Source organism: Dendropsophus ebraccatus, chromosome 7 (assembly GCF_027789765.1).
Source record: "Dendropsophus ebraccatus isolate aDenEbr1 chromosome 7, aDenEbr1.pat, whole genome shotgun sequence".
Taxonomy (NCBI): domain Eukaryota; kingdom Metazoa; phylum Chordata; class Amphibia; order Anura; family Hylidae; genus Dendropsophus; species Dendropsophus ebraccatus.
The window spans coordinates 118208459-118225649 of NC_091460.1; positions in this window are offsets into that span (position 1 = coordinate 118208459).

Below are 17191 nucleotides of genomic sequence, written 5' to 3' on the forward strand. Positions count from 1 at the left end.
TGCGGTGGTCAATGGCAACGTGCGGTGGTCAGAGGCAGCGTGCGGTGGTCAGGGGCAACGTGCCGTGGTCAGAGGCAATGTGCGGTGGTCAGCGGCAGCGTGCGGTAGTTACGGGCAATCTGGAGGGGGTCACTGGCAATTTGGGGTGGTTACGGTCAAGATGTGGTGGTTATGGGCAACGTGCGGTGGTTACATGTAATCTGGCGTGTTTACGGGCAACCTGCGGCGGTTACGGGCAAACTGGGGCGGATATGGGCAACCTGCGGTGGTTACGGGCAAACTGGGGCGGATACGGGCAACCTGCGGTGGTTACGGGTAATCTGGGAGTAAAACGCAATTATTACTATAATAAAAAGTGTGTTTTATTTTGTTTGTATGTTTTTCACTTTTTCACATTTACACTTTTTCACTTGTACTTTTTTCACTTTCATTTTCACTGTATTACTATGATTACTGTGATATTTTCTATCACAGTAATCATAGTTTAGTGACAGAGACCAAATTGGTCTCTGTCACTTTAAATTTTCAGAGCTAACTGCTTCTGACGCGCATGCGCACATCAGAAGCAGTCAGGACGTCGAGGAGGACGAAGCTCCAGGATCAGGTAACGTATGTGGGGAAGGGGGGGTGACTGGGGGACGGGGGTGACTGGGGGGGTGGGGGGCGACTTGGGGGGGGCACGGTGACACTTTTTATCCCCTGTCACCAATGATTTATGGTGACAGGGGATAAAAAGTGCCGGGCAGCACTGGGAACAGGCGATCGGCGGTATATAGTATATACCGCCGATCGCCTGTTCCGGGACCCCACAGGGGGGGTCCCCGATCACTGCCCCATGCTCTCCGCTACCTCCGGTGGCGGAGAGCATGGGGTTTTCATTCATTTTTTATTTCCATCGCTGCGAACAAACATCGTTTATTCGCAGCGATGGGGGCGGCCATCTTGGATTTGATGGCCGCCCGGGGAGGGGGGGGGGTAGAGATCGGCCACAAGGGGGCTGATCTGAGGTCTGATTAATACTTATTTCATCTCCCCCCACCGTGGATTCACGGTGGGGGGAGATGAAATGCAGCGGCGGCGCCGGTACTGGCGGATCGCCGCTATAACGGTAATAGCGGCGATCCGCCAGTACCGGGGGGGGAAAGGGAACTGCCGGGGGAGGATCTGTAGTGGCGGCGGGAGGAGGCAACATGCAACAGCCCCCTCCCGCCGCCCGATCGCCTCCAAATGCAAACATATCCCCATAGACGCTGCGGTCACATTGACCGCGGCGTCTATGGGGTTAACTGCCCGGGGGGAGCGCGGCTCCCCTCCGAGCAGAGGCAGCGGGAGGAGGCTATGTGACCTAGCCTCCTCCCGCTGCCCGATCTCACCTCGGGACAGCGGGGGGAGGCAGGGAAGACATGACGTTTGGGAAACGTCATGTTGCGGGAACTACCTGCTTTACATGACGTTTCCCAAACGTCATTTTGCGGCAAGGGGTTAAATGGCACAAAAATTCAAAAATATCTAAGTCCAAAGATCTAAAATGAAATCATACAAATTCTTTCCTAACATATACAAAAAAAATTAAAACATCCACAATTTTACTCCAGCATCATGGATACTACTCAGGACATCCCAAAAGTAGATCATTTAAGCCAGGTTTTACAGCATGTTTCTGTTGTAAAGATAAAAACAGGAGAGTGAAAATACATGAAACCAGTGTGAAATATATGTAGTTTCTGGGTTTTCATGCTGTGAAAGATCAAAGTGCTGCAGCCATGGAAAATTATATAATTGCCTGTATAGAAAGCAAAGGCTAATTCTAAAGCGTTATGATCAGGGGTCAGGGATGAAGCTGCAACACCGAATGGCATATACAGTACTTAGCAGTATAGAGTATAAGAAAATGCTCTCTATGTGCACTGTGCAGCACACAACGTTAACCCGGGGTTGCAAAATGCCATGGAACATATCAAGGAGGTTGCGAGTGTTTTTTATTGTCTTGCAGAATTTGTATACAATATAAAAGTCGATGGGAAATTCTCTGTTCATTCAAAACTAAAGCCAGCATGACATTGAAAAAATTCGGAATCCATTATTACAACTAAAATTGCTATAATTTTAAACGTAATAGCAGAATATTACTTGCATGTGGATTACTTTCAGTTACTTCTTCCGTCTTTAGATTGCCTTGTTTACGCACTTGGAACACACACTCATAACCACGTAAAATAAGGTTATCATGACTAAAGTTGACGTCTTAGAGGCCGAGGGGCAGCATGGAAAAGAAATGGGTGGCCTTGCTACTGGTGAGGCAAGATGCGTCAGCCGCAGGTGATGGGGAGATGAGCGGAAGGGTTACTCTACTCTCTTTTCAAGAGGCCACACTTTTGAAGCAGGAGTAGGGTAGTGGGACAGATGCATGATATCACTGTCACATGATGTGACATTACCAGAAAATAAAGCCTGATAGCTGTAGCTCTGCAGTCGGGGAGAATAGGAGCAGGGGTGATCTCCAGAGAGTACAGGGCTGGTGCAATAGCAGTGAAGTAGGCCTTATTCATACGAACCGTGCTGTGACCCATGCATCGATGACCAGAGTGGGATCCCAGCATGAATCGCTTAATAAAAGTGCAGACCCCACCCCATTAGACCCAGCTGTGGCTGGGACTCACTGGTAACATAAACGATAGGGTCAGGACCATGATTTGAGCTCTGGCTGCCATGGAAACCATTGAAACCCTTTGGAACCCTGCAGTCTTATCACGGGTTGCCAATCGGTGGCAGAGGCGACATCCTCCTTTTGTTAAAGGTGTTGGCCACTTTATAGTAAAATTGCTAAGTATAGAGTTCTAGTAAGTTTTAGTAAGTCTAGTAAGCTCCCTGTGTACCTCATAGAGCTTAAATCATACACCCCTCCTCCAGGCTGTGCCGCCCTGCTCTGTGGTGACTCTTTCCATAAGATGGCTGACATGGAGAAGCATGTGACCATGCCCCACCCTCCAGTGTCCACCATAGGCATATAAAGGCTGAGTATTGGACACTTGGGGGCGGGGCATAATCACATGATCCTCCATGTCGGCCATCTTATTGACAGACTTACCACACAGCAGAGCAGCACAGCCGGGAGGAAGGGAGTCTGATTTTAGCTTTATGAGGTACACAGGAAGCTGCTGTCAATAAATAATGTGAATATACTTACTTATACTGTACACTGAAAAATATTACTATAAAGTGGCCAACCCCGTTAACCTCATAGCTGCAGCAGTCCCTAACCAGCGCAGCATCTATGGGGTTAAACTGCACAGACTAATACAAGCATCTGTCTCAGCAGCTGGTAGGAGCACAGTTGTGATTGACAGCTACAACAAGCTCTTTCACTGAAACCATGGGCTCTGCTTCTGAGCCCACTAAAGGCCAGTAGCCTACATGCATTGTTAGGTTGCCCATGTATATGTGAAACAGAGGGGAAAATTGTGATGTATATTAGTCTTAAAGCGTAACTGTCATTTAAATGTCACTTTTCAGAGATCAATAACTGTCAATAGTACAAGCGATTTTAAGAAACTCTGTAATATGTTTTATTAAGCAAAAGAGATTCCTTCTGTACTGAAAAAGCTGTTTTCATAACTTTTTAGAAGAAATAGCGGAAGGGCACTCACCATAAAACGTAACTTTTATTGTAGCTTCATAAAATCAATCCATTCTTTTTAGGTGATACAGACGCCAGCACCATGAGGTGAACAACACGTAACAGCCGTTTCGCGTACGTCTGTAGAAGCGTGTTGACGCACACGAAACGGCTGTTACGTGTTGTTCACCTCATGGTGCTGGCGTCTGTATCACCTAAAGAGAATGGATTGATTTTATGAAGCTACAATAAAAGTTACGTTTTATGGTGAGTGCCCTTCCGCTATTTCTTCTAAAAAGTTATGATTTATGCCGTCTCACTCCATAATATCGTTGTTAAGGGCATCATCACTAAACAGGATATCCTTATAAGACTGTGTTCATATTGCGATAGTGCCTATTAGTCACTATTTCTCACTATTGAAAAAGCTGTTTTACTACCTCACTTCAGAAAAAGAAGGATTTCTGTATCCATTATAGTCTATAAAGGGGGAGGGGCCAAGGGGGATTAGGTAGCTTGGATTGGAGAGAACGCAGCCCTGCAATGCACTACATCCTGAAATCTTCTCTCACCATGTTGCCAGACTAGCAGTGTCCTTTCTGACCTGTGAATCCAGCATTTTATGTGCCCATACAGTTTCCAAACTGTATAGCTGACTGTCTCCTCTTCCTGCTCACTCATCCCTCCCCCCTCCATAGGATATAATGGATTCAGCAAACTCATCTTCACTTTGCTTCTCTGTAATGAAGACAACTTTGCCTGATAATGCACAGAAAAGAAGTGTGTGTGTAAGGGGTGGGGGTGGGTTTAAAACAGCTTTTTGAGTACAGAAAGAGGCCCAATAAAAACTATTACAGAGTTTCTTAAAATCACTTGTACTATATTATACATGTTTAATTGAGATGAATGCTCAAAATGTAGACCAGAAGCACTTAAGGCAGACAAATGAAAAAGTAAATGTAATAGAGAGGTAAAGCATACAGACAGTAACAGAGTGTAATATAATAACAGATTCGATATCGGTCATCAAGAGTATCATACATTTTGTTCTACAAAAAACATTCATTCTATATCAGTTATTTGAAGATTTCTGAATCACAGAATACTTTAGACTTAGCACCTTTTCTGTCTGCAGATATAATGATATAGTTCTACTATGAGCCATGTAATTTGGATCAAATCTGTGTGCTACAATGGACATGGAGATGGCTCCTTGCCTTGCTTTTATATTGAATAATTATTCTTAAGTGTTTTGTTTGCACTATATTCATTGGAACAGTGATGACTATCCGAAAAACCAAAACAAATTTGCCACAGATCAGCTCTCTGCATTGAAAACAATCCTCCAAAATCCAATGAGCACACAACACTTTAAAACAAGGATAATTGGTTTTGGCCAAATTTTTATTTAGCATTTTTTTACCCTTCATCATTGAATAAAGTGTACGATAAAACAAAAGGACAAATATGTTTATATTATTAATGTTGTATTTGGTAAAAGGGGTCGATTTGAATTTTTAATAAAGAGGAGGGCTTTTTATATTTTTAATATTTTTTTCACATTTTAAGTCCCTCTATGAGACTTTTATTACTAGATTACTATTACATAGTATTAATCAGTTCACTAGGTGCCCTGCTGTTACAGCAGGCTGTATTCATCTAATAAAGGCTTTCAGTGGCCATTGAACCTAATCACCACCCTAACATTGCATCACGGGGGTGGCAATTGGAGCAGGGACAGGTCAGCACCTGCAAGGGTACTATTCCACAGGACGATTATTGTTCGGATAATCATCAATGATAAAAAATCTCAAACGACCGATATTGCGAATGACCTGAAATTGTTCACCCAATTACAAGGAACGATGACAATGTTGTCACTGTTGCATTTGTTGCTACTGTGAATGACAGAACGACATCTTATTCCATGCGAACAATTTGCAAACGAGCATTAACAATATCGGCGTTTAGGGCCTAACTGAATCTTTTTAATGCTGCAATCACTATTAATTGTGGTATTTTAGGGGGTAAATGACCAACAGCAAAGTGATCGCAGATGGTTTATTGACTGGGAGTTCAATTTATTGATAGTAGCCATCACTTGCTATGAAGCAAGTTCAGCTCATGAGCTCTGAAACCAGTGATCCAAGATGGCGTTCCTCGTCTCCCTATTGTCCGGACGGGCCTTGGCATGGGTAAATCCTCTTTTGGAAGTGTGACCATTTATAGACCAGGAGCCTGCAGGTGTTTCTGGTCACATTCTGGATATTTTCTGTTCTACTGGAACTTGTGCTCTACATGACAGTGTCTCTCAAGCTGTAAGCCAGTGGATTACTCCTCTGGTTCCCACCCACAGACCAAAGCAAGTGAACCAGACTCCGGTAAACTATCTGCGCCTTTTTGTTTCTGCTCATTACGATGACTGGGTGCACCTCCTTCCCTGGGCAGAGTTCTGCTACAATAGCCATCGGGGGATCTTCTGGATCATAACTTTCCTATGTAGAATTTGGATGACACCTGTATCTACCTCTTCCTGTCCTCAAATCTTCTGAGGTTCCTCATTAGAGAACTTCCTAAAAATTTGGAAAAAGAAAAAAACAGCCCTCTAATAATGGAGGCTTGCATGAAAAAGAAGGTGGATGTCAAACAGAGGTCTCCTCCCCAGTTCGGGCCAGGGGATAGAGTCTCTGTCTCTTTGAGGAATACTCGGCTGAAAGTTTTCAGTTCCTTCCTGTTCATTGGTCCCCTTGTAATTCTGAAGAGGATCAACCCAATCATCTTCTCTTCATATTTTTAACATCTTCCATGTGTCTCATCTTAAACCACAAGTTCTCATTGGATACTCCAAGGCATCTCCATCCACATCGGTCACCACAGATGTTTAATTGTTCTGGTGAATATCATTTCCAAGTTGAGTGTCACAGAGATTCACAGAAAAAGGTTCTCCTAAAAATGCATAAAAAAAAGCCTACAAAGAACAGCTGGTAGCAATAGAGATTACCTTTTGAGAGATAAAGTTGAAAGCAATTTGCACTCCATTTTTCCTACCGGTTCTCTGTCAGTGTGTTACACAGTTATTGTCCGAACTTTACACATAGTTTCTAATTTTTTGGAAGGGGTGCTTCCCACGGAAATCATACATTTTTACATGTTATACATGTGATACATGTTAGGGGGGCTTACAGTATGTGTTGAATTTTAAACTGCACTTTTCACCAATGTTTATTAGTTAGGCTGCTGGTACCCACTACTGACCATTGATAAAGTTGGCCAATTACTTAACCTATTAGTGACCCCCCTTTTGGCTATGATGCACATATAATAGGTTATTATGGTGTGATTTTAATTTGTCTTGATCCACAGTTGCTATTATTATTATAATAATAATAATTATTATTATTATTATAATTATTATTATTAATTTTTAAAATGCCAGTGATTAATTACACTTCTTTCTCAAGTTTACTGATGATGGGGATATTATATGGGTATTATTGGGCCCTAATGGGGCCTTTTTGTTGCTCTAGAGATTTGTTAGTGAAGCTTTTCTTTCTGCTACTTTTAATATGTTCAGAGCGCGCGCGCTGACAGCAGAGTCAGATGCCCATAGAGAATGAATGGGGAGTCCGATGCTCCGTCATTCTCTATGGGCATCGGACTCATCTCTCAGCGCGCGCGCCGGGCTTCGGGCGCTGAAATCTCTGTGACCCGACCGACTCAGGAAACGGGACGGTGAGTATAGGGGGATCTAACAGGGGGTTGGGAGCCTGTCACCCCGGCACGGGGGGTGACAGGTCCTCTTTAAATGGATTTATTTAGAGGGCTTGACAATAACTAACAGAGACAGTTTGGATTCCTGTCGTCAGCATAAGGTAGCAGTGTACAGAAGCTGAGCATTATCTTTGCTTTTATACTGCCATTGGATCTTTAAATAAACATACATTTTAGTCATTCAACATAACCAGAGAAGGCACTATTCCAGACTGTTTATGTTGAATTGCTTTTTTGTATGCTCTTCTTGTGTTGTGGGGATATTTTATTTAGTTTCCTCATTAAATGAACTTTTAACCCTCTAAGTATGTAGCCTATTTTGGACTCCAGGGCACAGCCACAAATCAAGCATGTGCCACTTTATGTTGTAAGAACTTTAGAATGCTTTTACTTATCCATATATTTATGAGATTTTATTTTATTTTACTAGTAGATTTAGTTTGATGTCTTTTTATGTTTATTTTTAACACTGTCTGCGCCATCCCCGCTCTCTAGCTGATGCAGCGTCTTCTGAACGTTACTAGTGATGAGCGAATACTGTTCGATCGAATAGATATTCGATGGAATAGTAAGGTATTCGATCTATTGAATACCTTAAATTCGCTAAATATTCGATAAATATTTGATAAGCGTTCAAATCTCCCAGCTTCCGTTTTTTACCTTCAAGTGGTCGAATAGATGTTTTTCAATAATCGAATACTTGTTCCCATAGACTTTAATGGGATTGAATATTCGGGAGATATTCGTACGAATATCGAATATTCGAATATTTCACTATTCGCTCATCACTAAAGGTTACACGTCTACTCCAGAATGAATGGCAGCTGGAGGAGGGGGGCAACAGCCTTAAGATCCTGCATCGGCCGGAGAGAGAGCAGGACAAGCAGAGGCTGCGTGGGGCGGGCGCAGACAGTGTCATAGACACACCTCTGTCAACCCAGGGATAAAGAGTGTTTTGTTTTTGTTTTGTTTTTTCTGGATGTTGTCTGAAAAATATGGATACAGCCAATGACTATATCCATGTTTTTTACATAGCCTTAGGGCTTTATCCAACTTCAGCAGCCACCGCTAATCAAATGCTGAACGATTGGGTTCGGATGGACTCGAGCATGCTCGAGGTTCGCTCATCTCCAGACGGTATGTATGCACTCGTGTGATCTGCACTGGGACACCCTTTCTTATTAAGAACATGTATAATAGTTAAAACTCTTATAACATTAGTATTGCATTACATTATTTCATAAGCAATGGAAAGATCTCTTATCTTATATGTTAAAAGTCCCATAGGGGGACTAAATTTCTAATTGAAAAAAGTTTAATGAAAGTTTTAAAAATGTAAAAAAAAAAAAACAATTAATAAAAAAAATTAAAATGCCCCCTTTTCTTTTTTTTTTTTTTTTTTTATAAAAACAAATCTAAACTACACATTTGTAGTAAATTTAAAAATTTACAATAAATAAAGAAGCATTATCAGAATTGCTTTTATTGGAATTGGATTCAAAAGCCGTAAAAGCTACAGTTTACACCACAAAGAAAGGCTGCTTACACAGATGGAAAAATAAAATCAGTAAGACATATAAAGCATTCTGGTAACAACAGCTAAGTAATGTGAATACAGCTGTGAAAAAGGGGTCATGTGGTTCATTATAATGCTCCAACAGGCACAAAGGGTGCATTATAATGCTGTGAGGGGGCATGGGGGGGGGGTATTATAAAAGTGTGGGACATTAAGAGGAGAACTATAAGGCTATGTTGACACTACGTAAAATAACCGCCATTGTTTTCACTGGCCAGACTTTTGCGACCAAAACTACGATCGTACGGGCTAGTCGTAAAACTACGGCCGTTGTTTAATTTTGATTCCGAGCATGTTTATAAACGGGATGAAACAGGTCATTTACTTTAAATACTGTGCCCAGCCTGAGAAACCACTCAGAAATGTTTTTACATCAAAATCAAGTTTAATTCCGCAGATATAAGTTTTACGTTCGTGGCCGCATTGAAATCCACGGCCGTTGTTGCAGTATTACCGGCCGGAAATAATTTACATGTTCATATTTCATGGGGCCGTATAAACAACAGCCGTTATCTGATACGTAGTGTGAATTCAACGGCCGTAGTTACATTGCATTGCAGTTATTATAGGGACCTCAAAACAACGGCCGTAGTTTTGCGGCGCGGACAATGGCCGTTATTTTACGTAGTGTGAACATAGCCTTACTGTGTGACGCCTATTACTAATTGGTGGTACTAAAAACATCATTGTGTTAGTGTGTGTTGGCACCATTACTGTGTGGCGTACAAAAGTTCAAACTATTAAGTGCTTTCAGGAGAGGCAACATGGCGATCTTTAACTGTGTGACGCACAGGCCTCACTTTTAATTTTGCTTAGGGCCATACTCAATCTAAAAGCAGCCCTGAGTGTAGAGAGGATTGATGTTTGAAGGTAAATAATGATCACACCAAGTATTGATTTAATTTAGATTATTTTCTGTTTATTCACTTTTGCATGAATTTTGTTAACTGCTAAAATAAAACCAGAAAATAACAGCACCAAAATTTCCACATTTGCCTCAAGCTTTCACACAGTATGGTTTATAGTACTATAGCTTTCAAAGACAATATTTCTGAATTTACATAGTAGTAGAGCAAAGGAAATTTAAGCAAAACCTTTTAATCAAATGTTCTATTAATTTAATTTAATCAAATGTTAATTAATTGTTCTGAAAAACACTGCTTAAAGTTCTAAAGTTATAACTAGGGATTGTCCGAACCGAGTTCGGTTCGGGTTTGTACAAACCCGAACCCTCGGTAATGATTCCCACTGTCTGTCCGCTCTGTGGAGCGGGCGGATCCAGCGGGAGGACCGCCTGGAAAACTGGGATACAGCCATAGCCATAGACTGTATCCCAGTTTTCAGGGCGTTACTCCCGCTGGATCCGCCTGCTCCACGGAGCGGGCAGACAGCGGGAAACTGCTGCTGAGCCTTCGGGTTAATGCGAACCCAAACCTCGGCAGGTTCGGACCATCCCTAGTCATAACAAATTACTTTTGCAAATAGAAAAAAGGAAAAATTCATTAGCAAGTTTCTTTTCAGAACAACAAATGCAAGCGGAAAGGATTAGAACAAATAGAAGATCATTGTAATAACTATGGTTTTAAATTTGTAATGTCACTGCCAAAAGGAGGCAAACCTTTACAAGCATTCTGTCTATTCAAATAGGGAATTCTACTAAACGTAACTTTTAATACTTGTTTTTGCCTTCTTACTGCACAACTAATTAGTAAATAAAGATACTTTTTTTTTTAATTATATTTTAATATTTAAACATTTAAAGCGACACTGTACCCACAATCTGCCCCTCTAAAACCACTTGAACTTTTGGGTAGCTGCCTCGGGTCTGTTCGGTAGGTGATGTAGTTGTCCTAAAAACACTCTACCATCTAGCAAGTGACCGACCGTTCCTCTGCCATAGCACAGCAGGGGCTCACCACAGAATTACTTTTAAAAACTTGCAACCCTGTGTTAAATTGGCATGTCCTAGAGTGTCCATGCCCTAGGCTTGCACCGCCTATTATATATTTGTGGGAAAATTGCAAATCTCCCTTTGCAATGCTGATGTGCTTTAAAGGGGTTGTCCAGCGAAAATCTTTTTCTTTCAAATAACTGGTGTCAGAACGTTACATATATTTGTAATTTATTTCTACTAAAAAAATCTCATGTCTTCCCATACTGCTTCTGTGTGTCCTGCAGGAGGTGTTGTTTTATTTTCAGTCTGACACAGTGCTCTCTGCTGACACCTCTTATTGAGACAGAAACTATCCAGAGAAATAGAGGCTTTCTATGGGAATCCCCACAAGATTTTAGGGCAAGAGTCCATGCTATACAGTATATACTATATAAATATATACAGTACTTAGCTTTTTTTATTGTTTTATTTCATTGGCATCATGCATATTCCCATTATGAGAAAAAATGGTAAAACTACCCTATGGTAATATGATGGTGACATTAATTCTGAGACACTTTCACATGTCCATTTCCAGCACATTAACCCTGTAAGGACCCATGACTCCCCAGTACGCAATGGGAGCCTGTCACTTAAGGACCCAAGACGTACCAGTACACCAGTGGGTCAGGCAGCGCTATGAAGTGAGGTCAAGAACTGAGCTCACTTCATAGAGCATGGGGACTGGCTGCTACCGTGTTTCCCGAAAATAAGGCAATGTCTTATATTATTTTTTGATCCCAAAGATGTGCTACGAAAAAGAATTCACGCTTCTTGTTAAACCAAAAAATTGCATTTATTATATACTGTACTATAGTTGTCATCCCAAACCAGCATAAATCAGACACCCCAACATCTCCCACCACCTCCTCCAGCGGGGGTCTTAATTTTGGGGGATGTCTTATTTTGGGGGGACGCCTTATCAGCAGTCGGGTCCTCACTGTTAATGGCAGACCAGCATTTAAAACAGTGACAGAAGCGCAGCTAATAAGGTGTAATGGGGTCCAGATCACTTTTACTGACTGCTGGGGGTCTCTTACCTTCCTCACAGCAGTCATTTTAGCGATCAATGCATAGTGTCTGCCACAGGCAGACTCTATGTAACTATCGCAAATAACACTGATCAATGCTATGCTATTGCATAGCATAGATCAGTGTCAATAATCTAATGTAAAAATGTTAAAGTCCCCTAAGGGAACTTAAAAAGTGTAAAATAAAAGAATGTAAACTGTGACTGTCACTTAAGAAAACTTTTGACATGTCACAGAGACATGTCAAAAGTTTTGATCACTTCGGGTCTGAGTGTTCAGACCTGTACCGATCAGGAGATAGAGCTGGGAGAAGTTGTGCCGATCAATTGGGCTCCATAGAGCTCCATTGTAAGTCCAACTGTTCACATGTCACATGCAGCGTGTCCCCCACCTCCGTCTCCTGATCGGTACGGGTCTGAAAACTCAGACCTGGACCGTTCAAAATGTCTCGAAAGTTTTCTGAAGTGACAGTGACACTTTAACATTTAAAAAAACATGACATAGCCCCTCCTCCACTAAAAGTTTAAATCACTCATTTTATCAATAAAAGATATAAAAATAATAAAATACACAAACATACTATATAACGTAGCATGTGTAATTGTTCTATCTATTAAAATAATATTGTCCCTGCATGGTGAACAGCATAAACAAAAAGCAGTAAAGAACGCCAGGATTGGTTGTTGTTTTTTTTTTATTACTTTTTTTTTTTTAATTAATAAACAACAAAAGTTTTACTGTTAAAAAACAAAATAGCAAAACATTAGAAAAGCTATGTAACTATGCATATTCTTGTATTCAGACTGACCTGTAGAATAATGGTATCACGTTGGTTTTACCTTAAAATTCATTACGTAAACATGGACACCCCCCCCCCCCCACACACACACACACACACACACACACACACACACAAAAAAATTGGCGGAATTGTATTTTATTTCCATAAATAATATTTATTCATCATTAATTTTATGGTAGATTGAAAGGCGCCATTACCAAGTACACTTCTTTCTGGGCCAAAAAAACACAAGCCCTTCCATGGCCCTGTAGATGGAGTTATGGAGTCTTAAAAGGCGAGGAGGAAAAAAAGGAGAAACACAAAATTGAAAATTATTGTGGGTATTACGGTATTATGGCATTTTAGGCTCTGTCCTTAAGGGGTTAATACAATTTCTAAATGAAGCATAAAAACATAGACAGGCTATGTTCACACAACGTCAAAAATTGAGAAAAGGCGCCCAATTACAATATAAAAAAAGTCCGTTTTTGCCACAATTTAACTGGACTGCTATGGCAATGCATTGAAGTCAATGAGAAGACGGACTTCCAAAGCACACAGTGTATTGAATAATGGACGTTTTTGCTGCGGACGTCAAAATAATGATCATTATTTTTGCACGTCTTTTGCAAACACCGGACGTTTCTTATTAGTTGTTTACACACAGTTTTTCTTTTTTCACTGTTCTTTCTCCATTTTTACTATTAAATTCAATGGACTTTTCAATTAAGTAGGGGGAGGCCAGGCTCCTAAATAACTTCCATTATTTTAGACTCAAAATGACGGACGTAATTTTAAATAGAGCTGAAAAAACATTGTGTGAACATAGCCACATGCTGCACATTTATGCATAATAAAAAAAAAAATACTTATCAGCTTATTTCAGATTAATGGCTTTTTTATTTTGTTTTTTTGGAGAGAAATAGCATCAAAAGCTATGAGTTAATTTATTGTGATCTATAATGGTTATCCTTCTAGAATGCTCATCAAGCTCCGCAAGTGCCATTCTTCTCATTATTTAAATTCAAATCAAGCAAATTACACACTCATCAGCAATGATAGGCTATTCTGTGAGCCTGCAAACTCGCCATATTAATAGATATTGTATTGAATATGGGACATAAAAATCATGAACAGCAGAACAGCCTGATAATGCAGAACCATTTGGATGTAATTTGAGCCCCCCCCCCCTCAGGTAATTTATTTTTTATGTTTTATAGAGCTCAAAACAATGTGCTACATGTCCAGAGAGATAAAAATTAAAATGAACAGAATGCCAAAAAACTATATAGCTACAAGATCATTACTAAGAGTAAGAAGGATCATTGCAATAGACTCCCAAACTCCTTGAGCTCTAAAATACCTGCATAATGCTTGCTCCAGAGCCACTACCCCACTGATTCTCTACAGGGATTCCAGGTACATCATTCCTGCAGGGAAATAAACAATATATATATATATATATATATATATATATATATATATATATATATATATATATATTAGAAACATGTACTCTGTGCCATGGGAAGATCACAGATAACACTGATCAATACTAAGCAATGGCATAGCATTAACCAGTGTGTGCAATCTAATGATTGTATGTAATAGTCCCCTAGGGGGACTTAAAAAGAGTAAAATATATATATATATATATATATATATATATATATATATATATATATATATATATATCATAAGAGAGCATGAATTCCCATCTACACACATATGATACTAATAAAAACTAGAGATCATGGTGCACAAAATGACTCTCCAACCAGCCCTGTAAGTGGAAAAATAAAAGCATTATAAAGATGCAAATCCAACCTCTTGGGCCCTCAATATCACAAAAACAAGACTTTTCTCAGTGTTGTTGTTTATGCAACTGCTTTAATGTCGTAGTATTACCACAGCCACACAGGATCATGCTGGGAGTTGTAGTTCTACCTTAGCCACACAGGATCATACTGGGAGTTGTAGTTTTACCACAGCCACACAGAAGCATGCTGAGAGTTGTAGTTCTACCTCAGCCACACATGAGCACTAACACACATATACATATACTCACCCACACAGCAGTAGCAGTGGAGGGTGACACTCTGAGCAGAGGATCATACTCCTTATCTGTCTCCATCAGGCGGGGGCAGGGGCGCCGCAATGATGAGGCGACCTGAATCGTCTGCCTCAGGCGGCGCCACCAGCTATCTTCATGGGGGCGGCATTCAGTGGCAGATTATAATATGAGCGGTTCGGGCGGCCGCCCACATTATAATCCGCCACTGACTGTACCCAGGGCCGCTTTAACCAGAGGGCACATGGTGCACGTGCACCGGGCCCACTGGTTAAAGGGGCCCCCCCCGAGCAGGCCGGCCGTTGCTATGTGCGACCAGTGCGGTCGCACAGGGCTCCAGCCACCAGCCTGTCAGGGGGGAGCGCCATGGATGGGTAATCTACTTACCCCTCCATGGCGCCCCCTGCAGGCCCCCCCTGTCCGCCGCTGCCCCCGTCCGCTGCTGCTGCGGCGCTTCAGCGCTGCAGCAGCAGCGACACTGACAGAGAGAGAGCCATTGGCTCCCTCCCTGTCAGTCACTCACTCTTGTGGCCGCACTTCCTGCGGTCACAAGAGGCCGCGCTCTCCCTCTAGCGCCCGACGTCACTGGAGCGTCGGCGCGAGGGTAAGGGGAGTGCAGCCTCTTGTGACCGCAGGAAGTGCGGCCACAGGAGGGAAGAGAAGAGGAACGCGTGGACCTAGGTGAGTAAGTGTTTGTTTTTTTCAATGTTATATGGGAGGGGGAGCTATATACTATTGGGGAGCACAGGGGGCTATATACTATGGGGGAGAACAGGGGGCTATATACTATGGGGGAGAACAGGGGGGCTATATACTATGGGGGAGAACGGGGGCTATATACTATTGGGGAGCACAGGGGGGCTATATACTATGGGGGAGAACGGGGGCTATATACTATTGGGGAGCACAGGGGGCTATATACTATGGGGGAGAACGGGGGCTATATACTATTGGGGAGCACAGGGGGCTATATACTATGGGGGAGCACAGGGGGCTATATACTATGGGGGAGCACAGGGGAGCTATATACTATGGGGGAGCACAGGGGGCTATACACTATGGGGGAGCACAGGGGAGCTATATACTATTGGGGAGCACAGGGGAGCTATATACTATTGGGAAGCACAGGGGGCTATATACTATTGGGGAGCACAGGGGAGCTATATACTATGGGGGAGCACAGGGGAGCTATATACTTTGGGGAGCACAGGGGGCTATATACTATGGGGGAGCACAGGGGGCTATATACTATGGGGGAGCACAGGGGGCTATATACTATGGGGGAGCACAGGGGAGCTATATACTATGGGGGAGCACAGGGGGCTATACACTATGGGGGAGAACGGGGGCTATATACTATTGGGGAGCACAGGGGGCTATATACTATGGGGGAGCACAGGGGGCTATATACTATGGGGGAGCACAGGGGAGCTATATACTATTGGGAAGCACAGGGGGCTATATACTATGGGGGAGCACAGGGGGGGCTATATACTATTGGGAAGCACAGGGGGCTATATACTATTGGGGAGCACAGGGGAGCTATATACTATGGGGGAGCACAGGGGGCTATATACTATTGGGGAGCACAGGGGGCTATACACTATGGGGGAGAACGGGGGGCTATATACTATTGGGGAGCACAGGGGGCTATATACTATGGGGGAGCACAGGGGGCTATATACTATGGGGAGCACAGGGGAGCTATATACTATGGGGGAGCACATGGGGCTATACACTATGGGGGAGCACAGGGGAGCTATATACTATTGGGGAGCACAGGGGAGCTATATACTATTGGGAAGCACAGGGGGCTATATACTATTGGGGAGCACAGGGGAGCTATATACTATGGGGGAGCACAGGGGAGCTATATACTTTGGGGGAGCACAGGGGGCTATATACTATGGGGGAGCACAGGGGAGCTATATACTATGGGGGAGCACAGGGGAGCTATATACTATGGGGAGCACAGGGGGCTATATACTACTGGGGAGCACAGGGGGCTATATACTATGGGGGAGCACAGGGGGCTATATACTATGGGGGAGCACAGGGGGTTATATACTATTGGGGAGCACAGGTTAGCTATATACTATTGGGGAGCACAGGGGCTATATACTATTGGGGAGCACAGGGGAGCTATATACTATTGGGGAGCACAGGGGTCTATATACTATGGGGGAGAGCACAGGGGGCTATATATTATGGAGAGCACAGGGGGGCTATATACTATTGGGGGAGAACACAGGGGGGCTATATACTATTGTGGGAGAGCACAGGGGGGCTATATACTATTGGGGGAGAGCACAGGGGGCTATATACTATTGTGGGAGAGCACAGGGGGGCTATATACTATTGTGGGAGAGCACAGGGGGGCTATATACTATTGTGGGAGAGCATAGGGGGGCT